General features: G+C 39.6%; 1 protein-coding gene across 3 annotated transcripts in view; it reads right to left on the reverse strand.

Annotated features, from left to right (window-relative positions):
- Positions 1-15,463, reverse strand: part of sgcd (sarcoglycan, delta (dystrophin-associated glycoprotein)) — a 324,184-nt gene that overhangs the window by 15,871 nt on the left and 292,850 nt on the right. The gene's annotated exons all lie outside the window — the stretch shown is intronic.

The raw sequence follows: 15,463 nt of genomic DNA on the forward strand, positions 1-15,463 counted from the left end.
TAATAATATGAAAAGATTCTGGAAATCCAGAGAAATCAGTTTGTGTGGGGCAATGTGTGTGACAATTGAGGTCTTAGACAGCATTGCATGATACTGGCAACCTATATTAGAAATCTTTTCTTGGTACTTTTGTCAGGTAAATAAAGGTTGAGGAGAATTAACAAATTACAGGTTCTTTCCCCCAGAGTTTATATATATTTCCACCTAAGCTGCTGAATTAAGTCACCATATTATATTATATTCATATATAGATATTGTATTTTATTATGTATTATTATTATTATTATTATTATTTTAAACCTAATACTGGATTTGTAAAATACAAATGTCACTTTCTTCACTAATTTCTTCTTTGTGATTGATGCCGGTCAGTCAGTTTGCCTTGATTGACACAGATTTCTCTGGTTTAAGGAACATCTATTATCTTATAAGCATCTATGTCCAAATTCACATAATATTGCATTTAAATCACTACATACCCAAAGTTTGCTACTATTTTTCTTCGTATTAAATGCATTTCCACCTATTTTCTTAATTCAATTCCTCACTGTCATTGGGTTTTCAAAGAGAGACATAGCTTGTATGGAAGATCACGTTATGACCTGTGTGCTCCTTCATTACTTGTGCTGACACCTTGATCAGACAGCAGGGGTAATGAGAAGAAACTCTTTCTGACCCTTACTCACATGGCCAATTGTTTCTGAGGAGTACCAAGCCAGGCCGGTAGCCGCAGTCATACTGAAAATCAGACTTATGTCAGGTTCTTGTTTCACGTTTCATCTTTTCATCCAGAATGGAGTTTATACACTAACTCCATAACATTAAAACCACCTCCTTGTTTCTACACTCACTGTCCATTTTATCAGCTTCACTTACCATATGGAAGCACTTTGTAGTTCTACAATTACTGACTGTAGTCCATCTGTTTCTCTACATACTTTTTTAGCCTGCTTTTACCCTGTTCTTCAATGGTAAGGACCCCTACAGGACCACCACAGAGCAGGTATTATTTAGATGGTGGATCACTCTCAGCACTGCAGTGACACTGACATGGTGGTGGTGTTAGTGTGTGTTGTGCTGGCATGAGTGGATCAGACACAGCAGCGCTGCTGGACTTTTAAATACCGTGTCCACTCACTGTCCACTCTATTAGACACTCCTATCTAGTTGGTCCACCTTGTAAATGTAAAGTCAGAGACGATCGCTCATCTATTGCTGCTGTTTGAGTCGGTCATCTTCTAGACCTTCATCAGTGGTCACAGGATGCTGTCAACAGGGTGCTGTTGGCTGGATACATTTTTGAGTGGTGGACTAATCTCAGTCCAGCAGTGACACTAAGGTGTTTAAAAACTCTCATACCAGCACAACACACACTAACACACCACCACCATGTCAGTGTCACTGCAGTGCTGAGAATGATCCACCACCCAAATAATACCTGCTCTGCATTGGTCCTGGGAGAGTCCTGACCATTGAAGAACAGCATGAAAGGGGGCTAACAAAGCATGCAGAGAAACAGATGGACTACAGTCAGTAATTGTAGAACTTCAAAGTGCTTCTATATGGTAAGTGAAGCTGATAAAATGGACAGTGTGTGTAGAAACAAGGAGGTGGTTGTAATGTTATGGCTGATTGGTGTATGTTAAACAAGTTTTTTTTTTTTTTTTTTATCTAATCTTTGATTTGTAAAACACAAATGTCACTCTTCACTAACACCTTTTTGTGATTGACGGCTGCCGGTCAGTTTGGATTGATCGACACATCTGACCATGATGTATGTCTGAAAAACTGACAAGTACTAAACAGCGTGAGTGTGTGAGTGTGTGAGTGTGTGAGTGTGTGAGTGTGTGAGTGTGTGAGTGTGTGAGTGTGTGAGTGTGTGATCTAGTGCCCCAGTAGACCATTTATTACGCATTATCATTCTGCTAAGCATGCATTCCCTGCCATATCTGACCAAACAGCCAGCGTTTTCCCTATGCTTAGCTATTGGCAGCGCACTTCACGTGTTTGTTTTAGTTAATGAGAATCTTCTTTAATTAGATTTTGATGAGCATCCAGGCATCGACCGGGGAGCAAGGGAGTGCCTGTCCAAGAGTAGAAAGTGCCAGCTCCATCACATGGGCATCAATCTTGCTTTGTGTTTATACACACTAAAGATTTTTTCTCAGATCCAGCTGTAATCATGGTGACCTTGGGTAATTGTGTGTGGTGCATGCCAATACTTTACAGTTAAACCGCCTTGATGCACATATCAAGTGGAGCTCAGCAGAACATTGCTTAAAGCTTTGTGAGGTTTGAGAGGTGATTGTTAACATTTTATTTATTTTTCTGAACATGCGTTATATACCGATCAGGCATAACATTATGACCACCTTCCTAACTGACTGGGCTGTGGATATTCAGCCCCGTACACAACAAACTGTGATGCGCTGTGTATTCTGACACCTTTCTATCAGAACCAGCATTAACTTCTTCAGCAATTTGAGCTACAGTAGCTCGTCTGTTGGACCGGACCACACAGGCCAGCCTTCGCTCCCCACGTGCATCAATGAGCCGTGGCCACCTATGACCCTGTTGTCGGTTTACCACTGTTCCTTCCTTGGACCACTTTTGATAGATACTGACCACTGCAGGATGGGAACACTCCACAAGAGCTGCAGTTTTGGAGATGCTCTGACCCAGTCGTCTAGCCGTCACAATTTGGCCCTTGTTAAACTTGCACAAATCCTTACGCTCGCCCATTTTTCCTGCTTCTAACACATTAAATTTGAGACTAAAATGTTCACCTGCTGCCTAATATATCCCACCCACTAACAGGTGCCTTGATGAAGAGATAATCAGTGTTATTCACTTCACCTGTCAGTGGTCATAATGTTATGCCTGGTCGGTGTATATACAAAATACAATTAAGTTGGTCAGCCAAAACATTAAAAGTCAAAAGTGAAGTCTTTCCAGTTATGTCCCAACTTTTCCTCTCTACTGGCGCTGACCCCCGCTCTGATTGAAAAGAATGAACTGACACGCCCCCGCCGACACGTGCAGTAGCCGACTGCATCTTTTCACCTGCACGAGGCGAATTCATATGTGGATCAGCCTTGTGCACGGATCCACACCCTGATCGCATTATTCCTCTACTCTGTGCAGACTCCATAAATCAGCCAGCAGAGGTCATAATTGCATCAGTTATGAGGAACCCTGGTCCGGCTTCCTCCCTGCATGAACAACAGCCAAACGTTGTTCATATAGCCGCCCAGCCCAGCCAGATGGCAGAGCTGAGATTCGATACGATGTATTTGAAATCCCAGCTCTGGTGTGCTAGCGTATTTTACCGCTGTGCCACCTGAGCAGTTAAGAAATCTTTTAAAAGTGAAACCTACCTTGAAAACCCTCAATATAAAAAATAATATACATTAATTACTTGCTTATTCTTTGTAAATTTTTACAGAGCACTGTAATAAAAGAATGGGGCGGGGGGGGGGGCTTTTAGATAAATGTTTACATACAGTAAACATTGATCCTGGTGTAAGGAATTAAAGTTGATCCTGGTATGTCTATTTTTACATAATAATAATAATAATAATATATTAATAATAATAAAAATAATATATAATAATAATAATAATAATTAATAATAATAATAATATATTAATCATAATAATAACACTAATAATAATAATAATAATATATTACAATAATAATATATTAATAATAATAATATTCATATATTATTATAATAATATATTACTATTAATAATAATAATAATAATATATAATAATAATAATAATAAACATATACTATTATAATAATATATTAATAATAATAATAATAATCATATATTATAATAATAATATATTGATAATAATAATAATCATATACTATAATAATAGTATATTAATAATAATAATAATAATAATAACTAATTCTAAAATGCAAGCAGGTGTGGCCGTGCAAATTCAATCGTTTGCTAAAATTGCTATTCCATTCAGAGCTTTTAGAAAATCGAATAAATCCTAGTCACCGTCCAGTGGCTTTGTCCTGCCGAACAATTTGTGCAATCACGTTCTGCCCAGTACAAGTACGAGTATTTAATAAGTAAATCCAGTCGGTGTGTTCCTGTAATCACAAAGCGGTTTTGGGAGATGGTTCGTTCTCTGATTATCCCACACAGCTGTGCGTGGAGACAGTCTGGACCGCACTGATTTGAGCGTGTGGATAACCATGCATGTGAAGTGACGATCACCTGCTACACCTGTTACATTCAGCACTCTGTATGACCAGTGTCCAAAGAGTTGTATTTGTTATCCTTATTTGCATAAAGCTAAGAAATAATTCACTCTTGCAGAGAGAATAAAAACGTGACATCAGAGCAGCCGTAGTAATAAAATTAGGTAGCAAGCTGTTTTTTTAAATAGTCTGGAAAACATCTGGTTCACATCCTTTTCTCTTTTTGTCTAGTCTCACAGGCAGACAATCTCCTACAGTGATTACACAAATTTAGACACGCTGCATGTTCAAATGTAACTGGCAAAGACAAACGGCGACATTATTTAATTTTACCTTCTGTTCAAAGGTTTCTTTTAATGCTACAGATTCTGAATATTTTACGCTCACAAAAGACAGTAAATGTGACCTAACATTCATAATTCTGACAGATGGACTTAATATATGCAGCACATACAATTTTGTTTTGTGGCTGCACCCCAAACAGCCTCCTATATGATTCGTGTGTAACTATATAAGTGGTAGTAGGATGAGGGACAGGCTGAGATGTTCACCAGAGATGTTCACAAGTCACAAAATACGAGTCCGAGTCAAGTCACGAGTCTTTAGGCTAGAGTCCGAGTCAAGTCACGAGTCTTTAGGCTAGAGTCCGAGTCAAGTCACGAGTCTTTAGGCTAGAGTCCGAGTCAAGTCACGAGTCTTTAGCTAGAGTCTGAGTCAAGTCACGAGTCTTTAGCTAGAGTCTGAGTCAAGTCACGAGTCTTTAGCTAGAGTCTGAGTCAAGTCACGAGTCTTTAGCTAGAGTCTGAGTCAAGTCACGAGTCTTTAGGCTAGAGTCCGAGTCAAGTCACGAGTCTTTAGCTAGAGTCCGAGTCAAGTCACGAGTCTTTAGGCTAGAGTCCGAGTCAAGTCACGAGTCTTTAGCTAGAGTCTGAGTCAAGTCACGAGTCTTTAGGCTAGAGTCCAAATGAAGTCACAAGTCTTTAGGCTAGAGTCCGAGTCAAGTCACGAGTCAATATAATATACACAAAACATATATTGGAAATGTAGCATAGAAATAAACAAATAATATGAAAGTTCAGATAAAAAACAACAGATTAGCAACTGTATTTTTCCATTTTACTTAGGGCCTTTACTTTCCTTTACCAGTTAAAAGCTTAAACTGATCCGTTTTGTTTTCATTGCAAAGCAAAAGCGCGTGATAAATCACGGCACAGCAGCTAAAATCCAAAACACAGCAAAAAAAAAAAAAAATCATAACCACTGCTTACCTTAGCTTATGTTCTTCCAGATGCTATTACATTTATAACTGTGTGTTGTCCTATTAGAAATAAAATCCGTTATTTTGTAAATGTGCTTATAATTAAAAACCTCCAAACTTTTCCTGGTTGTGAAGTAAAACACGAACTCATTAGAAAGCCAATCAAGCGTTTCACTGACACATCATCTGTGTGACGCAAACTGAACAAATGCAAATCGTCACATGTAAGTAGTGTTAACACATGCTGATGCTAGGGAGTCTGAAGTCCCTGTGTGTCCCCATCTCTGCTTCCTACACACCTAATGCCTAGTTCACAATTTTTGCCCTGATTTTTGCTCGTTGACAGGTTGCCGCTAGATGTGGCAGCTCGGAGGCAAATCAGCTCAGGGCTTGAAAATTGTCTCTCGATCACTGTGTGAACTGTTCAACGACTTTGTTCGCTTGCAGACTCAAGAAAAATTTCTAGCATGCTAAATATCTGGACCTGTCAGCGACTCAAAATCATGTACTGTGAAAGCTGTTGCGATCAGGTTGTGATTGCTGTTCACACAAGATTCAGAAGGGAATCCCAAGGGGAGGAATATAAGGGGTGTAAATATGTGAAACGTGCATAATATAGTTTTTATCAGAATACATCAGCAAACACAAGCTTTACAGTATTTGTGACTTATCGTCTACGCCAAATCATAATACCAATGTTTATTTATTTGACTTCCAACAGACAATCCCTTCTGGCCAGGTAGCCAAATCCACTCCTTTAGCCAGATTCATTTTTTTCCTCATATCAGCGCGTAAACAACTTTGATCACTCGCTTATTGTTGACGTGCATTTTGAACATGGTGTCGTTACACCCATTGTCAATTCTCGCATTTGTTTTCCTGACAAAACGTAGTTTAGAAGACCAGATTCCAGACTCCTTCTGATAGATGGTGTAGTGTGTGACCCCCTATCGCTGATCAATCGTGTAGTGTGCAAACCGCAATGACTTAAAAGACTCCTAATTACAAGAGATCCAGTTGTGTAGTGTGAACTTGGCATAAGAGGATGAAATTGAAAACATGATGCAGAGTATCAAGTTAAGGTAGAACAATAATGCTGTGGCATGAGTATGGCAGAATACACATAAGGTCTAAAACCTAGTGAGCTCTCTTAGATACCTCAAAATGTTGCCTACTGAGAGACCTTATTCTGGGTGATATTCTGACTGAATAACAAGGGAGCATCCAATGCTTCCTCAGCAGTGAAGGCAATCCTAGCATTCTGTGCGGCACAACTTCTCACAAAAAATGTAAATATGGCCAACCAATGAGAAGCAATGATTAGAGTTCTCTGTAAATAGAACTCCAATTTGTTATTAGATGTAAATAAATTCTCATTGATTTTTAATCTGTGTAAAGGTGTACAAGTGTAATTTATTTGCGTATTTGGGCTTGTCCGTGACAATTTAACCATTTTAGTACACAGAGGGAGATGTTAGCTGGCATGCTAGTGGGTCATCCCATTGTTTTGAATGACCTGAACTGTGATGACATAATCGCTGTCTAAGTAGTGTTTTCAATAATCTGCCTCATAAGTTCGATGTCTTATTAGAATCCTTTCTATTTAGACAGCTCCCTAAGTAGGCAATGGGCAGCAAGGCAGCTCACTATGTTTTCAGACACACCCATTGCAAGCAGTGTAAGTTTTCATACTGTAGTGTGAGAATCTGTGAGTTGCTACTCTTCAGCCCTTCTCGACCAGCATGTGCATGGTGCAGGGGAGGGGGGGTGAATTGTAATTTAGAATTAAATTAATAAAGCGCTATAGAAAGTATATTTTTGCCAATATGCAACATCCTGCACTATTCAAATTATTATTATTTTTTCTTCTTCTCCAGGCAGTTCTTATTCATGCCTGGTGTAACCGCTATATAATCCTACGCACAGGATTGAATAGAAAATAAATAGGAGGCAGGCCAAAATGCTTTGCTTAGCTGTATTCTGAATGTACCATTACATTTGCGCACATGAGCTGCCTACGCGCATCGGGTGAATTCTAATTTCACTTTGAGGTTGATAGTACTAATCTCATGCATCACAATAAATGACCTGTTCACTGATCTTGGTCGAGTACTTTGTCTCTTGCACATTTTCTCTCACTTGTCAAAGTCTCAGTTAAAAGGTGTGTTTTTTTCCACCCATCATTTTACTGTTTTATACCAGTCTGTGCTGCACTGTCATCATTTTCATTCATAACACAACATGGATTTGTAAACTATATAAAATCTTATATTAGAGTTGAGGGAAAAGCATATACTTGTTTTGTGAGAAGGCAATCATAGAAACTGCTGGTACAACACAAACCTTTTACGAGTCACAAGAACAAGTTTGATATTCTTGGTGTGCTATACTAATACATTAAACAGGGATAGGTCTGGAAACTGTTTCTGGGCTAGTTTTTGCACCTAATTTCAAGCTTGGCGGCACGGTGGCTGAGTGGGTAACACTGTCACCTCATAGCAGGAAGGTCCTGAGTTTGATTCCCAGGTGGAGCGGTCTGGGTCCTGGAGCGGTGTGCGTTTCCTCCGGGAGCTTCGGTTTCCACCCAGAGTCCAAAGACATGCAGACAGGTTAATTGGAGATACTAAATTGTCCATGACTGTATTTGACATTAAAGACTTAAACTGATGAATCTTGTTTAACCAGTAACTACCTGTCCTGTCATGAATGTAACCAAAGTGTGTAAAACGCCGTTAAAATCTTAATAAATAAATTTCAGGCTTGAATCATCTGCACTGTGGAGAAAAGGCTACCATGTCTGGCACGGACCAACAGAGCGGCTGTTTGAATTGCAAATAATTATAATACTGTTAATGAGGTGAATGTGTCCCAACACACAGTGCATTGAATCACTCTGAATGGGTCTGCTTAGTCACAGGCCAGCCAAAGTGCCTGTGCTAATACCTGTCCTCCATCAAAAGCAACTACAACGGGCATACAGGCATCGGAACTGGACATCAGAGTAGTGGAAGAAGGTCAAGTGGTATGTCTCGGTGAGTCAGAGCTGTTTTGAGAGTATTAGAACAGGATGATCTGAAACTACCATGTTCATTAGTAATTATTCATACAGCGCTTATATTATATCATATCCAGCCATGAATGTAACCAAAGTGTGTAAAACATGACGTTAAAATCCTAATAAATAAATATGTTTGATGTCTTATTAAAATCCTCACTTCGTAGGCAGCTGCCTAGGTAGGCAATAGGCAGCAAGGCAGCTAACTAGGTTTCCAGATGGTTCCAGAAGTTTTCATACTGTTGTGTGAGAATCTGTAAGAGTTGCTATTCTTCAGCCCTCCTTGACCAGCATGTATGGTGCAAGCAGAGGGTGAATAGTAATTTGATTAACATCTAAATATCTCAAGATCAGGTCCACATATATTTGGCTATATACTGATGTAACTGGGTTTTATTGCCTGTATGTCTAAATCAGCCTTTCTCTTCCAGAGTGCTGCCTGGCTTAGTTAGGGGTGCCATCAAAAAATATACTGACAATGATGACAAAATAAAGTGAATTAAATTTATGAAAATATCGATAATTAGACAATTTATCATGGGAATGAAGGACATTAACTGAAATGTCCCTTTTCAATGTTTTTTTGCCCTTAATATAACAATGTCAGTGTTGGGGGCATTTTTTCCCCCCTCAAAACCATTCAAAGCATTATGAGTGTTGCATAAAGCACACAAACATGTTTTTCTTCTAATTATTTATGCATTTTTTCCCCTTTTCTCCCAGTTTTAGCGTAGTCAATTTGTCTTCCGCTGCTGTGGATCCCTAATTGCGTTTGAGGAGGGTATATTGAATGAATGAATAAATGAATCCTTTGTCATTGCACATTGTACTTGTACACTTGCACAACGAAATACAACAAAAAACGAAGTATAAAAACAAGAAGCAAAAAATATTAGCACTATATACAAATACAAATCAGCACTCAAACACAGAAGCGATTGCACATGTCCCATTGAAGTGGTAATATTTCCACACATCCATACAATAATAATAATAAAAAATACAATTAAAAAGCGCGAGAGTGGAGAGGTGTGAGCCACTGCGTCTATCAAGTGCCCTCCGACTTGTGTACAGTCCTAGCGGACCCATTCTTTACGCCCGCGCTTCTGCACAGGTGCCTCGGTCTGCTAACCAGAGTCCTTGCACAGTGTTTGAAGACCCCACCCACTTGGTCCAGTCATTTCCCCGCCCAGCAGACACGGTGGCCAATTAGTGTCTGCTGCAGGCACTGACAATTGTGCCCGGGACGGCACGGTGGCTCAGTGGGTAGCACTGTCGCCTCACAGCAAGAAGGTCCTGGGTTCGATCCCCAGGTGGGGTGGTCTGGGTCCTTTCTGTGTGGAGTTTGCATGTTCTCCCCATGTCTGTGTGGGTTTCCTCCGGGTGCTCCGGTTTCCTCCCACAGTACAAAGACATGCAAGTGAGGTGAATTGGAGATACAAAATTGTCCATGACTGTTTGACATTAAACTTGTGAGTTGATGAGTCTTGTGTGATGACATTAAAATCATGACATTAAAATTCTAAGAAATAAATAAATTGTGCCCACTAGATGGCGCCCAGCTGACCGGTAGCAGAGCCGAGATTAGAACCGGGGTGTCAAGAATCCTGACTGACGATAAATGTTTTTTTTTTTTTTTTTTTAAAGAGAAGTTCCAGCATTGTCAACTTTATCATCCAGCAGTTGTATGCATTACTTAAGGCTCAAATTACAATGTCACATATCCCCAGGTGGGGCGGTCCGGGTCCTTTCTGTGTGGAGTTTGCATGTTCTCCCCGTGTCTGCGTGGGTTTACTCCGGGTGCTCTGGTTTCCTCCCACAGTCCAAAAACATGCAAGTGAGGTGAATTGCAGACACTAAATTGTCCATGCCTGTGTTCGATATAACCTTGTGAAGTGATGAATCTTGTGTGAAGATAAACTACCGTTTCCTGTCATGAATGTAACCAAAAGTGTAAAACATGATGTTAAAATCCTAATAAAACAAAAACAATGTCACATTTGCCCCCGTCCTGAGGGTAAAGTAGTTTAAGAGCTGTTACCGTGTTTGAGAGCTGAAGCAAGAAACTAAAATGCCATTACAAGCACTACTTATTATTGAATGTGATTAGTGTTGTCAAGGTACCAAGGACTGATCATGTTCAAATCCAAACATGATGTTCAAAATCCAAAGGCTGCTAAATTCTCTACATTTCTCAGAGTCGATCACCCAGCAGCATAGCTCAGTCGGTAGAGTGCTGCATTCCACACTGCAACTGTCATCAGGGTAATCGCAGGCATCCACACTCATACTTTTACTTTTAGAAACACTGTGGTTGATCTTTTTTGAACTTTCTGCACTTGTGTTCTCCTGCTGAGATTATGGGTTTCACCACCACAGGCCTATTACAAAAAGACTCAGCTTTAGCATTGACCCAGTGGGTATGGTTAAGTTCAAAGAAGCTGTGGAGCAGCAGGGCATGATCTCACTCTAGCACGCTCGGACTTTAAAGCTGATCATGGACCAGTCAGAGGTAAAAATTGTGTTCAAAATGCTTTAGTATCTAAAAACCCTCTCTCTTCTACTTCTTCATCTTTGGGGTAACCCCTCAAGTTAGTCTAGAAGCCCATCTACCAGCCCTTGAATGGTACGATAGGGAACCAAATTGCTGTAAGGAGTTATTACTGTAATGTTTCTTGGAGTTCAAACTCCAACCATCCTGACTCCCCACCGAACAGTCTAAAATTGCACCCATCATAGCCCTACCATGGGCAACAGCCAATATGGAGGTAATTCAGGCAGACTTTCGATTGCAGGCGTCAGCCAAACGTCTCCTCTGCCTTCTGCATTGTAGCCGAGACACCTGTGGAAATGATTGACTTGTTGAAAATTTGGAGTACCACAACTTCCGAGGAGCGCTCAGTAAACATAGGGCCAGAATTGTACCGCCCCATTGCCCATATGATTGTGCCATCAATATCCTGCTGGGTACCTCACCAGAGGGAGGTTCTCCCTTTCCGATCCTGAGCAGAGGGTGATGAACGAGTAAGTTCAGGAGGCTCTCGTCCTGGGATTCAGGGATTTATACTACCATCTACATCACCAGACAGGGTGGCGTTGTTCATTGAGCAAGATAAAAAAAATAAAAAAAAGATGGGTCCCTATGTCCATGGGTGGAATATCTAGGTCTGAGCCACATTACCATTACAGATTGTTACCCCATACCCCTGATGAACCTGATGTTTGAGCCACTGCAGCAGGCCTTTATATTTACTAAGCCTGTTCTGTGCAGCTCCTACAACCTGATTGGGATTAAGCTGGGGAACAAGTGGAAGACATTCACTATCTTGTTGGGCTGCTATGAATACAGAGGAATGCCTTTTGGGCTAATGAATGCTCCCAACACCTTCCAGTGGTTCATAAATGGAGTCCTCCAGGAAACACTGGGCTACTATGGGTCCATCTGCCTGGATGACATCCTGATTTACAGATGCTACAACTGCACCTGGAAAACCAACTCTTTGTCATACTGGAAAAATACCAGCTTTGCAAATACTGTATCCTTCCTTGTTCAAAATCCAAAGGCTGCTCACACTTGCTCTCTTATAACTCATGAATTTCTCACTGAGTCAATCACCCAGCTGCATAGCTCAGTCGGTAGAACACCGTGTTGCACACCGCAGCGCAGACGGTTTGATTCACGCTCCAGGTGATTGACAGCAGAGTGATCCCAAGCAGCCACACTCATACTTTCACTTTTATAAACACTGTGGTTTATTTTTTGGTGCCTTCTGAACTTTGGTCCTCCTGCTGAGAAGATGGGTTTTCACCACTTCAGCCCCATTACAAGTATATCAGGCATCATCAGCGTGTATCAATCCCTTGGTGTTTTATCGATTGCCATGGATTATGGGTCTGCAACTTGCACCAACATGATCTTTGATTCTGTAATGTCTGAAAATGTCATGTTTTCCTTCTAAATGTCCATTTCCCCCTTTGTGGAGCAAAACACAGGACACAAGTATGCTATGATATGCTACTCCTTTTTGAGTAAGCACCTTTAACCAGCCAGCAAAGGCCACAATTGCAGCAGCAATAAGAAACCCAATCGACCTCCCGCCCTTCTGCACATAATGGAGGGCAAAACCAGTAGTGCCTGCTGAATGCCTGGCCTGGTTGATGGCACACCTGGGATTTGATCTCGAGAACTTGAGATCCCAGCAGTGGTGGGTTAGTGGATTAGATTGCTGTTACCTGAGAGCCCCTAAAAACAGTTTTTAAAAAAAAAAATAGTTAACTCCTTCTGGATGGCTGATTCGGATTACATAGAGCTCTTTTGGGTAAAAATATACACCGATGAGGCATAACATTATAACCACTGACAGGTGAAGTGAATAAAACAGTTATGCCTGATCGGTGTATATCACAACAAATATTTAGAGAGTCAAAGAATAAATGATTTAGAGAACAAAACATGAATCAAAGGGGTGTGCAGTTTTTAACTTTTCTTTATGTAGATGTTAATTAAAATGACTATAAATTACTGGCATTTATATTCGTAAAAAACAAACAAAACCGTAATCGTTAAAATTGCAGTAAATTTTTGAAAAGCTAGGACATTTAGTAAAATATGATAAACAAGAATCTTTTTGATTCTTCATATTAACCTTTATTTAAAATACAAAGATTTGCAATTTTACCCAATTGCGTTATGCTTTCTCTCTACTGGTGCTGACCCCCACCCCGGTTGAAGAGAGCGAACTGACACACGCCCCCTACGACACTGCATCTTTTCACCTGTACGAGGCGAGTTCATATGCTGATCAGCCTTGTGCACGGTGCATCGCATTATTCCTTTACATTGTGCAGATGCCATCAATCAGCCAGCAGAGGTTGTAACTGCATCAGTTATGAGGTCCCTATCTGGCTCCGTCCCTGTATGAACAACAGCCAAATGTTGTTCATCTAGCCGCCCAGCCCAGGAAAGATGGCAGAGCTGAGATTCGATACGATGTATTCAAAATCCCAGCTCTGGTGTGCTAGCGTATTTCACTGCTGCAGCGTCTGAGCGGGTATTGAATTATATTTTGTAAATGTAAACAAATTTAGAATTTAAAGCCTGAAACACACATTAAATTTTCTATTATTTAATTAATTCAATTAATAAAACTTGAACATTCTATAACTTTAAACTTTGAGTATTTTGTAAATATAAAGATAAAATTCTGAATGAAAATTCTGATGGATTTATTGGGCAAAAATAACTTCTTTCTTTTCATTTTTGTCAGTAAAGTAAACATTCAAGAGAAATAACAAATTACAGGCTCTTGTTTTTATGAAATGTTATAAAATGTCCCAACTTACATGTAGATGGGTTTTGTATGAGATATTTTAACCTAGTACTATTAAGTAAATTACTTGTAATAAAATGTTAATTAAAACTTTACTCCTATTATCTAACTCCTTTCTACTAGTCATTTAGCAAAATGGGGCGGTCTGGGTCCTTTCTGTGTGGAGTTTGCATGTTCTCCCCGTGTCTGCGTGGGTTTCCTCTGGGTGCTCCGGTTTCATCCCACAGTCCAAAGACATGAAAGTGAGGTGAATTGGAGATACAAAATTGTCCATGACTGTGTTCGATATAAACTTGTGAACTGATGAACCTTGTGTAATGAGTAACTACCGTTCCTGTCATGATGTAACCAAAGTGTAAAACATGACGTTAAAATCCTAATAAACAAACAAACTACACAAAAATGTAGTTGTTCGGTATATGTATAGCATACTGTGTGGTTGGACTAGGAATATAAAGATCTAAATTAGTACAAGTCGGAAATAAAGTGTGGCAGGTACGCTTATCTAGGAAATAGATATTTAGATATCTCAGTTATAGCATAACCACAGAGTGCTTTATTCTTTCTATGCAACTTCTTTTAGCTTTTCTATAGTAACATTAATTGATCCACAATATTAAATAGTTCCAACTATTATAAATAATAATAAAAATAATATATGTTAAATGTTTATAGACTCTCAAACATGACAGTGATGTATTCATGTTTTTAATCCATTTAATAATGTCCTTCACATTCAATTATGCAGGATGTCTAACAAGTCACTGTTCATTTGCTGTTGCAATGGAAACAGCTGCATTGTCAACATTATGCTTATGTAATACCATTATAAAACATTAATTAACACCTTATAACTAATCACTATTAAGTATTTAACAGCATCACAGTATTAGTCGCATCATCATGATAGCCCACTAATAATGCAGTGATTTGGGATGTGTGACATCTGTAGTGACAGAATACTACTGGCATCATTAGTAGTGCATTAATTAAACATACTAGTCCCAACAGCTGCTGAATTTGGCACACAGCTAAAATTGATGTTCTGGTTTATTACAAACTCTTTGGTTGCTCTGTGAAAGACAGTCTGCCAATGTTTTTGACAGTGATGGCTTCTATTTAATGAATCACTGAGAATATATTGTTGCATATTCATAACCCTTTATAGATCCTTGTATTTCTGATATGAAAGAAAGTGTTATTATGTTTCTTGGTCATTTGAAGTCGTTTTTATAAAGTGCCAGCTGCTAAAGTAGTTGTGTTTTTTTGTGTTGCCAATTTGGCTGGAAGAGGGGGGCATGGGTGTGCCTCGTGAGTGTTAATTCGCTCCATGTGGATGTTTTTTTTCTAAAAATCATTCCTCCCTCTCATACTTGCCAGCTCCTCTGTTGGCAAACCTGCGATTTCTCTAAAGCCATTTTTAACCCTTATGGTGGAACCGCCCTGGAAGAGTGGATTGCCAGTCCTGATAGGGTTCCCTATCTTTCCTTTTTTTCTGAGAAATAGCATTTGTGAGGTCTGAAAAAAATGAAAACTGGAGCAGCTTGTTATTTTGTTACAACCAGTTCTCAGTTCTGCACTATCCCTGTTTTATC

The sequence above is a fragment of the Trichomycterus rosablanca genome, chromosome 16, assembly GCF_030014385.1.
Source record: "Trichomycterus rosablanca isolate fTriRos1 chromosome 16, fTriRos1.hap1, whole genome shotgun sequence".
Lineage (NCBI taxonomy): Eukaryota > Metazoa > Chordata > Actinopteri > Siluriformes > Trichomycteridae > Trichomycterus > Trichomycterus rosablanca.